Source organism: Podarcis filfolensis (assembly GCF_964270895.1).
Source record: "Podarcis filfolensis genome assembly, chromosome: 5".
NCBI lineage: Eukaryota > Metazoa > Chordata > Lepidosauria > Squamata > Lacertidae > Podarcis > Podarcis filfolensis.
In genome coordinates, this window is record NC_139608.1 from 50425555 (window position 1) to 50440630 (window position 15076).

The window sequence follows — 15076 nt, forward strand, 5'->3', positions numbered from 1 at the left end:
GACACTTGTTTGATTGTTCTTCACATCTGACTGCACACGTACCATCCAGCTGCTCCTCAGGCATGGCAGGAGGAATCCAAATGGAATTGGCCATACCTCCCACCTGCCTCCATCTTATCAAACTTCTCTTGAGAAAGGGTATGTGTTGTGTGTGAGAATTCAAGGGATGGGAGGGAGCTGGAAGTCTGAGGTCAAGATTTGCCATTCTGTCTTAGCTGATGCTTATTGATATCCCTGTCCATGAGCTCTCTGTGTGCAACAGTGAAATGTTAGCAATCTACCTTGCTGGGCTGTTGTAGAATGAGTGAGAAGAAAATAATTGTCATCTACACTGAGCCTTGGCTACAAGTCCAGCAATCAATCTACTTACATAAATGTTCATGTCTCCCTCAGCTACAATGGCTAATAAATACTCCATTCTGACAACTGTATTGAAGATGAGGGTCCCCCCCCCTCTCCTGGGAAATAATAAACTACTGCATCCTGACTGCCATGCAGCCGTCTTGACCTCATTTATTAGACTACCCATTGACCTTTCACTATAGCTTAGCCAGACCTATCAAAGGAGCACACACATTCAGGAAAATGGGCAAAATTAATTCTTTGTGCAAATCCCCTGGAAATACTCTTCTGATAATGTCGCTATTTTATTAGGCAATTGAATGTTACTTTTAAACTCTTTTTTTAGTCACTCAGCAGAGTGTTTTTAGAAGGGCCTCTCATTTTTGGCACTGCAGTTTTGGGTCACCTTGTTTGTGAAATCCAAAAGACGCAAAGCACAATTTATACGCACATGGTAAGAGCGCTTTCACACACAGTGGAAATCATTTTCCGGGGCATGGTTGAGTGCTTGTCTCATCAAGTGTGTAGCTCACTCAAAAGCTGCTGTTGTCCAAAAATTGTGGCTCAAAGTTACTGCAAAATTACCTTATGGTTACTTTTCCATTTGGCAATTATCACATGAATCACAATACTGTAAATGAGCAGGAATCAACAACGCAAGTACAAGCCCATTTTCGTAAGTGTTTTTTGCATCTAATAAAAAAGGCAATTGAACGTTCTTTCATCTTAGGTAATCTTGGGTTTGTTTGAAATGTGAACATGTTATACAGAGGTCTTACTGGTTTATGCAGGCAAAGCATTTTGCTCAAGATTGGTTAGCACCACTAGAGCTGTGGGGAGAATATTGGACAGGACTCACCAAGGATCCCCTTCAGCAGAAGCCTTGAACAAGGACTTCTGCTTTTGCTATGGGGAACCCCCACCTCTACAAGCCCTGAATTTGGCTCTGGGCAGGTCTGAAGAACTCCCAAAACAGCACATGGTGGGGAAAGAGGGGGGATTGCTCCATCTGGCAAGCTGAAATGCTTGCACAGACAACAAGTTCATAATAGAGTGGCATTGAATTCCACCCATTCATTATGTTTATTTTGCATGTGTTTGCATGAGTATACGGTATAGGCAAACATCAGCAATTCTCATCCTCTAGGGAGACCTGCTTGAGCGATTTACCATCAACAGCTATTTAAGTTGAAGTCGGGCACCCATTATCTTTAAAATATTTATATTTCAGCAGAAACAAACAGCTTTACTGTAAAGGCAATGTGAGCCCATCAAGGTATTAAACTTACAACTCCAAAATGAACAGAAGGAAAATTGCTTTGCCATCCCATACCTAGAAATTTTGCTTTTATGAGAAGAGTGTCATTTATATTCTTCATTCAAGGAGGACACATAATGTAAAGAACTAACATATTGGGCTGTGATAATGTGAAGTTCTCATACCAGGAAGAGCAAGATCTGCCATATTCTGCAAAGCTAACCAGAATCTGGAAGCTGCAATTACTGAAATGTGAAATGATAGAGGGTTAAGCGCAGTTATCTTCTTGTACCAAGTGGACAAACACAAATTCAGATGGTTGCTACCTTTGAAGGTGACCCGGAAATTACAACTAATCCAGAATGCAGCAGCTAGACTGGTGACTGGGGGCGGCCGCCGAGACCACATAACACTGGTCTTGAAAGACCTACATTGGCTCCCAGTACGTTTCTGAGCACAATTCAAAGTGTTGGTGTTGACCTTTAAAACCCTAAATGGCCTCGGCCCAGTATACCTGAAGGAGCTTCTCCACCCCCATCATTCTGCCCGGACGCTGAGGTCCAGCGCTGAGGGCCTTCTGGCAGTTCCCTCACTGCGAGAAGCAAAGCTACAGGGAACCAGGCAGAGGGCCTTCTCGGTAGTGGCACCCGCCTTGTGGAACGCTCTCCCATCAGATGTCAAAGAGATAAACAACTACCGTATTTTTCGCCCTATAGGACGCACTTTTTCCCCTCCAAAAATGAAGGGGAAATGTGTGTGCATCCTATGGGGCGAATGCAGGCTTTCGCTGAAGCCTGGAGAGCAAGAGGGGTCGGTGCGCAACGACCCCTCTCGCTCTCCAGGCTTCGCGGACCTCTCAGCAAGCAGCGGGAGCCAGCGCGGGAGCCCACGGCTTGCAGAGAGCTGCCTGTTTGGGGCCTGGGGTCGGGGGAAGCTCGGGCCTCCCCCGCCGCAGCCCCGCGCCTGGGGGGAAAAATAATTTTTCCCCTTTATTTCCCCCCCCAAAAACTAGGTGCGCCTTATGGGACGGTGCGTCCTATAGGGCGAAAAATATGGTACCTGACATTCAGAAGACATCTTAAGGCAGCCCTGTTCAGGGAACTTTTTAATGTGTGACATTTTAGTGTATTTTTGGTCTTTGTGGAAGCCGCCCAGAGTGGCTGGGGAAACCCAGCCAGATGGGCAGGGTACAAATAATTTATTATTATTATTATTATTATTATTATTATTATTATTATTATTAAGACTTATATTTTGCATCTGATCACCCTATTCTCCACAGATCTCTCCCTAACATTTTGTCATCTTCCTTCTATAGCTAAACTTAATGTAAATAGAACATTATATTAGATTGTATTAAAGTTTTAGAATTACAATAGTAGCGTGTATCTTGCCAATATAGTATGACAAATATCAGAAAACTGGGTTGTGACCCATTCTTTCATGGGCACTCCTATATTTAAGGAAAGAGTTCAGTGAGCTTTTTCTCTTCTAAAAGTTAAATAAGCTAGCTTTCTCTGTCCTCGCCCAGCTTGGCACATGTGGATCACAACATGAGGGCCATGTAGAAAGAGAGACTGGTGTAGTGCTCAAATTACAGAGAATGGTGCATCCTATTCTATTCTTTGCCACTCCCTGCTGTTTCTAGAAGACTGAAGTGGGCCATAAAGTTGGGTGCAGTCAGGAAGTGGGGTGTGTACATTTCCATAAGGGCCTATAAGAAACTGCTGGATTTGTATGTGACTGTCCCTTGGGGTGATTCACAGTACTTCAGCCAACAGCCTTTTCACATATGAACCTTTTGGATTGACTCTGCTCACCCAGGCTGACTGTTGGGTCCTTCTAGGCAGGAAGATGTACGGTATGTTCCAGCTGAGGCTTGCTCTAGCAACAAGGTCTTTCCAAGCTCTGGCAAGGTTCTGTATTCTTGGTTATTGTTCAATTCTGCCTTCTGATTAGTCATACTGTCCTGACTTAGTATCTCTTAACATCTCACCAGTAAATGCTAACATTTGCCATATTTCTGACATTTCTATATTATTTCCAGAATAAGATCACTAATACACACTTGATTTCTTAACTAATGTTGGCCCTTGTAAAACAAATGAACAGCTATTATCATTCTAATTTAGGGTTGCTATATTTTGAAGAGCAAAAAAAGAGGACACATTTGCTGACTTCTACTTTTAACTATGGATCTCTATGATGACTCTCATTATGGAAAAAGAGGACGTGTCCGGAAAAAGAGGACATATGGCAACCCTATTAATTATCTGAGACATCTATTACAGCTACTCACCTAATAGTATGCTATCCCCCCTATACACACACACTTTCGAAAAAACAACAATTTACAATGTGTTTACTGAGGCTTGTAGAGATATTCCCCCAAAGTATTTGAAAATAGAGTTTCCTTCCAGCAAACACTGAGAATGAGGCCACAATGCATGATGCACGCCTGTCCCTTAGAAACCCAAGATTATTTGTTCTCCAACTGCTCTAAAGGTAATTAAGGAACATTGCATGTTCCTCAATTAATGATTCCTCATTCAGTGGGGGGATCTTTGATAATAATTTGTTTTAATCAGGGCAGAGACTGTGAAACGGGGGGTGGAATCCTCTAAACAATTCAGTGAAGAGGAACAAGGAATTTTTAATCAAGCAGAAAAGCTCTAAAAGGTTTGAGGGACACATCCATCATAAATTAAGCTTCCTGTTTGTTTCTTTATTCAGATCCCATAAAACAGCATGATAATAATCTTCAAAGGCCATTTTATCAACTGGAGGTAAAGTTTGTGGAAGGTGTGAATGGTAAAAAACCAGAAGTGGAGTTCAATAAATGATACACATTCTTAAAACCTCCTTTTTCAGTGTATCCCAGTTCAGTCCTATGAGCCATCTCTGAATGCTATTCTGTGTAGAGAATGGAGAGCCTAATCCTTAAAGTTTACATGTTTGATTTCTTAGCAGTTTCATCCTTTCCTTCCACTGTAGGATGTAGATAAGAGAAAGGTGAGGCACTGTTAAGGTTCAACACACTACATGTGTTTGGCAAGTGCAGACCAGAGACTGAGCCTTTTCTGTCATGGTACCCAATTTACAGAACACACTCCTCAGTAGCAGTTGCATGACACCACCATTATTATCTTTTTAGTGTTATGTTAGCTATAGAACAAGGTCAGGGGAGTCTTTGGCCTTCCAGATACTGTTCAACTACAATTCCCATCTTTAATAATTGGACATGCTGGCTAGGGTTGATGGGAGTTGTAGTTCAGTAATATCTGGAGAGGCAAAGTTTCCCCACCTGTGCTCTAAAACAAGCCCTAGAACATCACCTCTAGGCTTCCATGGCAGACAAATTGATGTGGAAATTACTTGCTGAAAGTAAAAAAGGTTGAACCGCTTTAAATTTAAATTGTGTGACTTTGCCACACAAATGGCAAGCCCTAGAAGGACACAACTGGATAGGAAGGTCCATGAAGTTTTTAGAGCAACTGTAACTCATGAAGGGAAACAAGATAATTTTTTGCTTAAAGGTAATCTAGGAGTGAAAAGTGGGAAATAATATGAATCAATCTTAACCCCTTTCTGCCTGTGGAAGCTTTAGTTGAGATTCCTGCATTGCAGGGGGTTGGACTACATGGCCATTGGGGTCCCTTCCAACTCTACAATTCTATGATTCTATATGCCTTTTACCCTGAGGTACTCTGGCGCTTCCCACACTCCCCTGAACTACCTTTCCATTTTATTCAAGCTGTGTGTTGGGTCTTTATTGGGAATTTCACTCAATGCCCCCTTTATCTCCACTGCCACCAAAGATAACCCTTATTGGAACACTTCATCCCTAAAGTAGCCAAGGGTGAGGTATGTGGTGTAATACAACTGATTTATTAAAAATAAACACAGTTTTCAACATAACTCTATACATAAGCATATGGTTTCAAAGGTTCCGGTTTCTTATTTATTACCTTATTGCAGTCATAACAGTGGCTACCATACGGCTGTTCCTATAATACTAATCAACCCTGCTTCCCTTCCACTATTGTCACACTCCACTCTCCACACTCCACTCTGTCTTCTGAACTCCTGACTCAGGCTGACCCTCAACTCTCTCACTACTCACCTTCAAACTCTCAGCCATTCATTACCTACCTCTCATGCTCTCCCCATCTCACATTACCATAATTCTGCTATTATACTTGCCATAATAATAGTATACCTTAACTACTTTAGTATATGTGTATATATAATATTATATACAAACACCAGAACATCATAGGGTTCTCTATAAAGATCTGTATTTTTAAAATGCTGCAATATTTTTTTGTTTGTTGAGAAAAATTGTACCACTACATGACTTGGCATTTATTCAAGGGTCACCATTTTCTGTCCTTGGGGAATATATGCTCTGATCTTACAGGGCACTTATCCATCCAGCTCAGAGCAATTTAAGAATTGGGGAGGGGGGGGGAGACATTCCAACCACTTTGTTCTTTGTCTGTCTTGTTATTGCACAAAACAGCACGTTTTTATTTGCTGCAGTCTCAGAGAAAGGAGAACATCACAGCTAGTATTAGGACCAGACACTTCCTTTAATCGTGATTTTTCTGATGTGCTGTTGCATTTTCCTGAATGCTGTATTGTGCTACTCTGGCACAAAATGCATGACAATGCTTTGTGACAGAAGCAAGGCTAATGAAAGGTTTCAGTTTCCTTTTTGTACTTCACTTTTTTACCTGTTCTGCCTCATCTCCTCAAATCTTACAATTCTGACAGGCGCTAATACCTGCCAGTTATTAATCATGTTGCACGACCTCCTGGCCTCTTAGTGTAATTAGATGTGTGACCTATTGCTCTGCCATCTCAGAATAAGTACCAGCACTGTAGGTTGCTTTTCATAAATTTCATTTGTTTGGACCCTTCTGTAGCCAAAGTTGTTCTTCTTTTATTTTTATTTTTTTGTCAAAAAAGATTATGTTCTTTCTACCTCCTGTAAATATTTGTAAACAGTTTCTCACATTCCCTTAATCAATATTTTAACATGTTAACTCCAGAGGGCAATATGAGCTGACATGTATCCTCAGCTATTTCCACGAGGGAAAATGTCAGTTCCTGCAGATCTGGAGACTTGACTAGGAGCTGACAACTTTTCAGCCAGCCCTTAGCAGCTGTGCCTTTAACACCAGCTTGATTTACAGCAATTTGGAATCTTGTGCACAGTTCTGGTTTCCACATCTCAAAAAAAGGACATCAAAGACCTGGAAAAGAGGTGTAAAAAAGCGGGTGGGTGGGGGAACCAAAATGATCAAGAGGTTTGGTCTCTTTCCATACAATGAAAGACTACAGTGGGGGCTTTTTTAGTTTAGATGACTTAAAGGAAGACATGGCTGAGGTTTATAACAGTATGCACAGTGTGGAGAAAATGGATAGAGAAAAATGTTTCATCCTCTCTCATAATACAGGAAATTTGAGTTGCTCATAAAATAAGCAGTAGATTCAACACATGCCACATCAAAAAGTATGTCTTCACACAAAGCATATTTAATCTGTGAACTTCATAGACAAAAAATGTGTGGTGACTTAAAAGGGGATTAGACAGATTCATGGTGGATATGTCTTTCAATGTATTAAGCTATGAAAGATACCCTCCACTTTCGTAGGCCAGATACCTCTGAATACCAGTTCCTGAAGACATAGAAGGTGGGGGGGGGGGAAGAGAGTTAGTCATCATTTCTTGTGTATGGGATTTCCAGAGGTGTCTGGGTAGATACTATTGGAAACAAGATGGGCCCTTTTTCTGATCCAGCAGGGCTCTCCATGGGCTATTAATTAGCAAAATATCATGTTTAGCTTCATGTGAAACACCTCACCTATTGATTTATGCATACAAAACAGTTGTATTATATACAGCTGCAGGGCATCTGAGTTCTGCTTCCAGTCTGCCAACTTTTTTTTTACAGGGCTTTTATGCTTTTAACTGTTGTTTGACAAAGAGATGCAGGCAATGGCGACACGGGTCACCTGCAAAATATTTTGCTTGTCACATCACAGTTAAAGGTACACCAGCCTTTCATAGCTCTCTTATAAGAGCTTGCATCAACTCTTCTTCAGGTCAGAACTGATCCTGAGCTTAAAGCTGAAACTAGGCTTGATTTACAGCTGTCATAAAACTGTCATTAAAAATTTGCATGTAGATGAAAAGTACATGTTGAGCAAATGAGAAAACATCTTGGGGGGAAATATGCGTAGATGTTGTTAAGCAACAAGTCTGGATTTAAATTATAGCATTTGAACTGGTGCCATCAATTTTCAAAATAGGTTGGCAGCAAATTAATTAAATAACTGCGGTCTGTCTATAATTCTGCATGAAACTGTGACGAGATGGAGCTTTGTACAGACAATTCTCCAAATGGAGGAGTGGGACATTTGCTGCACATTTTAGATTTGCCAAAACTTTACAGAAATCTTAATATTTAGGTTTAGTCATGGAATCCCATACAACAGTTTGTGTTTAATGGTAAAAGTAGGATCCAGCACTTGAAAAATAGGACAGGTGCTTCTTTTGCCACCTGACTCCGAGAACTGGGAAATGTAAAATTGAACATGAGTTCAATACTCCAGTAGGCAGCTTGCTTATTTAAGTAGAACAGTATGCTGCCTCCCTTCTTCAGAGCTGTCTAACTGCACTATGCTGTAGTGACAATCACTACAAAAAGTGCCAATTCTTGCAGAATCCTTTAAGTTTGATATTTCAACCACCAGTTTTATAGCTAAAGGCATGAAGTCAAAAGGGTTCAGAGTGATCACCTATACACATACTAGTGCTTCAGAAAGAGGTCTTTTCCTGATCTTTGAGCACTGGCTTTCAAACAACTGCACCACTATTCTGTTCTCCTAGGAGAACATATCAGATGAGGAAGGAGTCCCACACAGCAAAACACGTAACATCTGGAGAGAGCCCGCTTTGACAAATAGCACATTTAAGAGCTGCAGAAATACTGCATGTATGAACAACCCTGGAAAACAGGAAACAGAAAATGATATAGCAGAGACAATCACACTGTTTGGTTTAAATAATAAGAGCATGTTATTATTATTTTTCCTTTGTTTATTACATTTATATCTCACCTTTATTCCAAGGAGCTCAGGGTGGCATACATGGTTCTCCCTCTTCCCTCCCCATTTTATCCTCGCAACAACCCTAGGCTGAGTGAGGGTGACCCTTGTCTCCCAGATCCCAATCCAACACTCTAACCACTACACAACACTGGCTCTAAAAAGCCCTCTCAAAATAAAAGTAACAAATCCTTATAGTGCTGAGAATTAGCTTTCAGTTCTGCCCAAGGAAGACTTCTTGGTGACTGCAAAGCTTTCACCAGTGAAAGTTGTTCTAATAAAATATATAACCACTTTACATATTTTCGGGTTGTTGTTGTTTTTTTGCAACTACTGTCTTACTTGCACATCAACCAGTGGCAAGTTCCTATTAATTCATGAAGCCAAGGTCTCGATTAAATCCATTGTTCTTTCTTCTAGAACCAGTCATGAATTTCTGTTCTCCATTTAATTATCTTCATGTCAGCAATATTTATAAGGTGCATAAAAAGGACTCTTGAATAAGCATATATTAATACCTGTTTTCCGTATGGTATTAGTGTTCTACCAAATGTAGCACTAAATAAAATTTCCTCCTTGACTGGTACTTCCTTGCAACAGACAATAGAGCTAGTGCTAGAAATACAGTAGTATACTCTTATCGCTGTCACTTATTAAAATAATGATCTAAACCTCACCAACTCTTTAGGATGAGCTCCTCTGCCCTTTTCCAGCATGGAAAAAGATATTCAGGAGTTCATATGCACACTTATAAATCCTTCCAAACTGCTTACTTACAAAGGAGAAGTCTTAGATGGACAGGATTGTGGATGATGTTTACTTCACAGAGAATAAGCCTTTGTGTGACCTAGAAGAATGGAAATGGTAACTCTTCTGGACAAGAAAGCTGGTTGTTTTGGGTGGTATTAAATTTAAATAATTTACACTCACACAATGGGACTGACCTCCTCTTCCCCATACGTGCCACCCACAAATCTGCTCTAGTGGGGTGTGGGAACCCCTAGAACAGATTTGGGGGGGCAGAGGGAGAAGAGAATAACTTTCCATTTTACAAGGAGAAATCCTTGCATTGACAGAATGTTGACCTGAGCACGACCTTGGATTCCATCCCATGTAATTTGGGAACACTGGTATTAGACATCATACCAAATATTGGGGCAAAAGACCGGGCTCCCTCCACACTCTTATCTGGCACTTTCAGGCCCATATGGGGCTAGGATGCATGTATGGCGCTTGTCCTATGCATGTGTTAACCTTATGCCTGAAGAAGGAGTGGGATTGAACCTCTTGCACAACTTGCCCCCAAAGCTGCATGTCTTGCCAGTCCCACTGTCTATTTATTGAGACTGGGTGTCTGCAAAGGGCAAACCTACACATGTAGGTCTCTATACAATTGGTAACTCTGATAGCATGGCTTTCCCATCAAGTGGACATATATGCTCATACACCCTTATGTGCACAGATTTCCCCTTTGCAGATGTCCATGCTCAATGCATGTATATTGAGGGCAGGGCTGGCAGCTGTGAAATGCTGGGAATGAGGCTGAATGGTGTGATCCAGCTTTCCCTGTATAAGTTAGCAATTCACACACTTGTGTTAACATGTACTCAAGGCATCTGTATTGACAGTACCTGCTTGCCCCTTCAGAACCTATTTCTCTCCCCTTCTCTTTGTTATTGTCTTCCTTCTGTGCTGATCTTGGACTTTTTCTAAGCAAGAAATCCAGCTGATGATCGCTCATTCTGACATAGCATTGGAGCAGGAACATTATAAGTGGATGCCCATAATATGGACAGAATTTATTATTACCCAATACGGAGGAATGGTGGTGGGAATTAATGGAGGTAAAATTAAGCACCAATAATAACAACAACAACTTGGGAATCCCTCTTGGACTTTTAATGGGAAAAAGAAATGAATGATTCTGAGACACTTTGACTTAAAAGAAATATTGTGTAATAGAAAATGGAGAAGATGGATATTAACATGCACTGAATGTCTTAAATAATCTTTTTTAAATGTAACTGGCAGACAGAAAATCAGAAGCCCCTTTTCTCTATCCCTAATGTTTTTCCCCCCTTTGTCCTTTTTTTGTTTTTTCTTATTTGTTCTCTTTCTCTTTCCTTTTTCCTTCTTGTTCCTTTTTTCTTTGGAGTCCTATGTTTGGGGGCTTTGTTAAGCTCCAGAGGTTAAGTATTCATGGAGGTGACAGATAGTTCTTAGAGATGGGAGGCAGGGAAATGTTCTTCTCCCAGGTTGAGAGACTGGGAGGAAAAAGGAGGGATCCCAGGTGAGAGTGGGGATGGATTGATACCCTATAGATGGTGGGGGCTAAGAATTGCCTCTGGGAGAGGACTCTGTATTCTACTTGTTTTGTTTGTAGTCCTTGCAGCTGTTATTTATTGTAATGCGAAAAATTTTAATTAAAAATATATTAAAAAAAGAAAATGGATGCCCATATTGGCAGTGAGTCCTGGAAGATCTGCTCCTTGCAGTGCAGGCCTTTTCTGCTTGGCCAGGGTGGGTGAGGTGGGCTGACTGACTTCAGCTACAAAAGCTGAGGCTGATGAAGAAGTTGGAGGCCATATTGGTTATGATTCCTGGAAGACCTGCTCCCTGCCTTGCTGGACTTTTCCACAAGAATGGGCCTTTTCTGCGGTGGCTCCCCGTTTGTGGAATGCTACCCCAAGAGAGGCTCACCTGGCACAAATGTTGAGTATATTTAGGCAGCAGATGAAAACATTTTTCTGTAACCAGGGCTTGGGCTGATTAACATTCTATGACCTTTGAAATGTGCTTGTGAGAAATTTTATTGGTTTGTTTTTGTTTTATTATGTATTTTGTATTCTCATTTTCTATTTTTTATGTTGTGAACCTCCCTGTGATCTTCTGATGTAGAGCTGTATACAAATCTAATTAATAATAATAATGCCCAGAACAATTACTTCCTGTTATTTAATGGTGAGACAGGATCTGGTTTTCTTTCCCTTGATAGCCACTGCTCTTAGGAGAAGCAAGGCTGGTTTTGGAGAGGAAGCATTGCTCATTTTCTTATGCATGTTGCCACTCTCTCCCGGAAGCCTCAAATTGCAAGAGGCGGGGGGGGGGGTGTATACTTTTGCTGTTTGTAACCTCCTGATATCTGTCCTAGATAAATCACTACAAATTAACTTTAAAGCTTAGCACTGGGACTGACTAATCTTTGGACAAATAATATTTCTCTAATAATGAATGCAAGCTGAGAATGCATTGTATTGTAAGGAAAGTGACAGGTCTGCCAAACCTCTACAGAACTTGCAAGATTCAGGCTCATGAGAGATTATTGTATACTGTGCTGACTAAGAAAAAGAAAAGACAGAATTGGGTTACTGTGCTGCAGCCATATAAATGTGCATGTAAAAGAACCATGTGGAACTAAGACAAGCACACCTTTCATGCCACCAGAACCTCCTACTGCTTGAAGTGGTGCTTCTGAGAATATGAAAAGAGCCACTTCTGCTGAAAGCTATTAAGTATGGCTTGTCCATGAACAGATGGGCTCCCTTTTATTATTTGTCTTAGATATTTAAAGCTATTAAGCCTGCAAGCCTATACACAGTGGGGCTTACTCCTGTACTGTTATGTACTGAGTTGAATAGGATCCAAACTGCAGCAGTCTGATTGGTCCTTGAACAATAGGATCCAAATTGCAGTAGTCTGATTGGTCCTAGAACAATAGGATTCAGAATGCAGCAGTCTGATTGGTCCTAGAACAATGCAGCAGTATGATTGGTTGGCAGGAACCACCCAATCATGCTCCAGATATAAGTGAATCCACAACCTGATTGGCTTACAGTAGAATTCCAGAATTAGCCAATCATGTGCAGCCCATTGTGTAAATAATGTATATAAAGCAGATACTTTGAGGGGACTTTCATTCATTCCTCCTCACCACTATGAGCTGAATAAAGAGCATGAAATCACTTTGCGACTCTGAGTATATTTCATGTACTGACTAGACATGTACAGGATTACAATCTGCATCTTGGATGACTCGGCTCTTGGAATAACATTTTAAAGCTGGTGGTTTTTCAAAGGGTTATATATACTCAGTTGTTGACAACACAATTCTCATCCTGACATGCCTTCCTTGTTCCTAGAGGAGGCAATTCTAAGGTGAGCCAGGAGGTGAGAACCAGCAGTTCATCTTCCTCATCTTGGACCAAAGTGAAGTTGGAGGAACATGGTTGTGCTCCCCCTTCATTTTCACTGTGTATATTACTTTCATTTTTAAAGTGGGGGGGGGGAGAATAAGTTCTGGGGCTAGAAATGGTATTGTTTATTCCCTGGTTTTGGAGGGCTAGGTAGTGGAAGGCTGAGAAGGTGATGGGTCCTTCAGATCCATGGCTTCCTCTGGTTCACCCCGAAGTCCATTTTTATCCCTACTGACATCAAAGGTCCATCATCAGTAGGACAAAGGGTTCAGAACTTTCCACAGCATTGGAGAGGTGGAATCCAACATGGGATATCCCTCTCTGAGGCTGGACTTCTTTCTCTGCCCTTGGAGGGGGAGATCTGTTGCTTCCTTTGGGCCTTGGGAAGTCCTCCCACAGATCATAGGATGGAAAGGCCAATGCTACTATCAATCAACCCTCCAGGTACGGATCTATGTTAATATAGATTTATCTACTCCTCAGCCAAAAAAATAGTGTGAGAATCCGTGGTCCTTTAGGATGCTTTCCTAACTTGATACCATGTGGCAAGCATTAAAAATGAAGTTTCCTTGTGGAGACCTACATTCAAATTTCTGATAGGCAATGGATGTCGGAGTTTTATGGTGAAGTTACTTAACCATTTTGGATGGGGAAACTGTCAGGATCATGCCAATATCTAACTCAAACGTTCACCTCAGAGGAGGAGGCTCCTGACTGCTACTGCAGAGCAGCTTCTGACTATTGGAAGCTATAAAGGGATCATCCATGCAATGGATGGTGTGTGGGGAGAGTGGTTATGACAATGTTCTGCAGAAGAAGGCACTACTCCACTACTGTGCTCAAAATTACCTTATCAGTCTCTCCAGAAGGCAAGCAGACCAAAGGGGAGGCCTGATGGAATGTAAAAGCCAGCAGATGGTACTTCAAGGTACCTTACAGAGTATTGCCTATGCCCCTGACAAGGTTTCATTTCTCTAGTCTGTTCTCTAGAGCTGCATTCCTACAAGACCACCAGCATCTCTCTTGTTTTAGACCTGAGCTCTTGGCCCACCATCAACTTAGTGCACAGGTAGCCAATGAGGTGCATTCCAGAAGGTGGAGGATTCCAACCCCCATCTACTTCAGCCAGCGTGCCAGTAATCAGAAATGATGGGAATTTTATTGCCACACATCTGGAGGGCACCACGTTGGCTTACCCCTGGTCCAGTGCTCAGACTTTTGACAAAAATGTTGCCACAAGGTGAGCTTTAGAAAACATATTTGTATAATCATATCAACCTGTAAATCAATCTTGAGTCATTTTTTCATCTAAAACATTGAAAGTAAATGCTGTGGAAAGTCTCCATGTTGTGACTTTTCTGTGTTGGTGGTTATTGTATAGTCTCAACTGACAGTATAAAACAAAAGGAGCAAGAGAGTGGCATTATAATCTTCCTCTACACTTATCTGGCCCCATACCAAAGAGAACGTTTCCAGCATGCTTGTGACCAAACTAGAAGCAAAGCTAAATGCATCCATTTCAGTGCTGTTTCTCTATTGACAAATAGAGGGACCCATTTCTTTGTTGTTTATTTTGTTCTGAGTTACCTCTTTGGGCTTCCACCGTGGTCCTGACAACCTGCTATTTGTTGGGGAATGGAAATTTCCATCGATGCCAAAGGAGCATAGGAGCCAACTCCTAGAGGCCATGGGGTCTTGCCCTCTCAATAAAATATTTGAGGAGCCAGCCCCCCACCCTGCCAGTTGATGGGCACTGCCATTCAAATGGTGTGTGTAAACTGTGTTATGTGACTGACTATGCAGGGTGGGGCTTACCTGGGCCCCCCCAATATTTTATTCAAGATAGCACCCCTGCAATGGAGTGTCCACCCCACCTGCTTATTCCACCTTTCTCTGTCCTCTCGATTCCTATCACCCACAGCAGCAGAATATTAGAAAGAGTGGGATTAGTGAACTTTTAAAAGCCCTCACAAGCTGCACTGGCATAAAGTGTCAAACAGAACACATGAACAGAAGGAAGTGTTGCTTTTTCTGTTTTAATCAAGGGGGGTGGGGGAGAGAGAATAAGCATGTTAAGTGGTAAGACAGGGAAGAAGAATGCTTATTTACAGTATGGTTTGCCTCATGCCCTCTGCATCTCGGTTACTCTTTCCTGCTCCTCAAATTC

The 15076-nt window shown here is 41.5% G+C and overlaps 1 protein-coding gene across 9 annotated transcripts in view; it reads right to left on the bottom strand.

The window, feature by feature from the left end:
* Positions 1-15076, bottom strand: part of LOC310763898 (uncharacterized protein) — a 110235-nt gene that overhangs the window by 56944 nt on the left and 38215 nt on the right. For 2 of the 9 annotated variants that reach the window (XR_014548891.1, XR_014548892.1), the window contains exon 3: positions 9486-9563. The exons of 6 other annotated variants lie outside the window; for them this stretch is intronic. The gene's annotated coding sequence lies outside the window, so the exon portion shown is untranslated. Of the gene's footprint in view, positions 1-4214; positions 4589-9485; positions 9564-15076 lie in introns of those variants that run through there. One more of the 9 variants, XR_014548890.1, reaches the window with a different exon arrangement.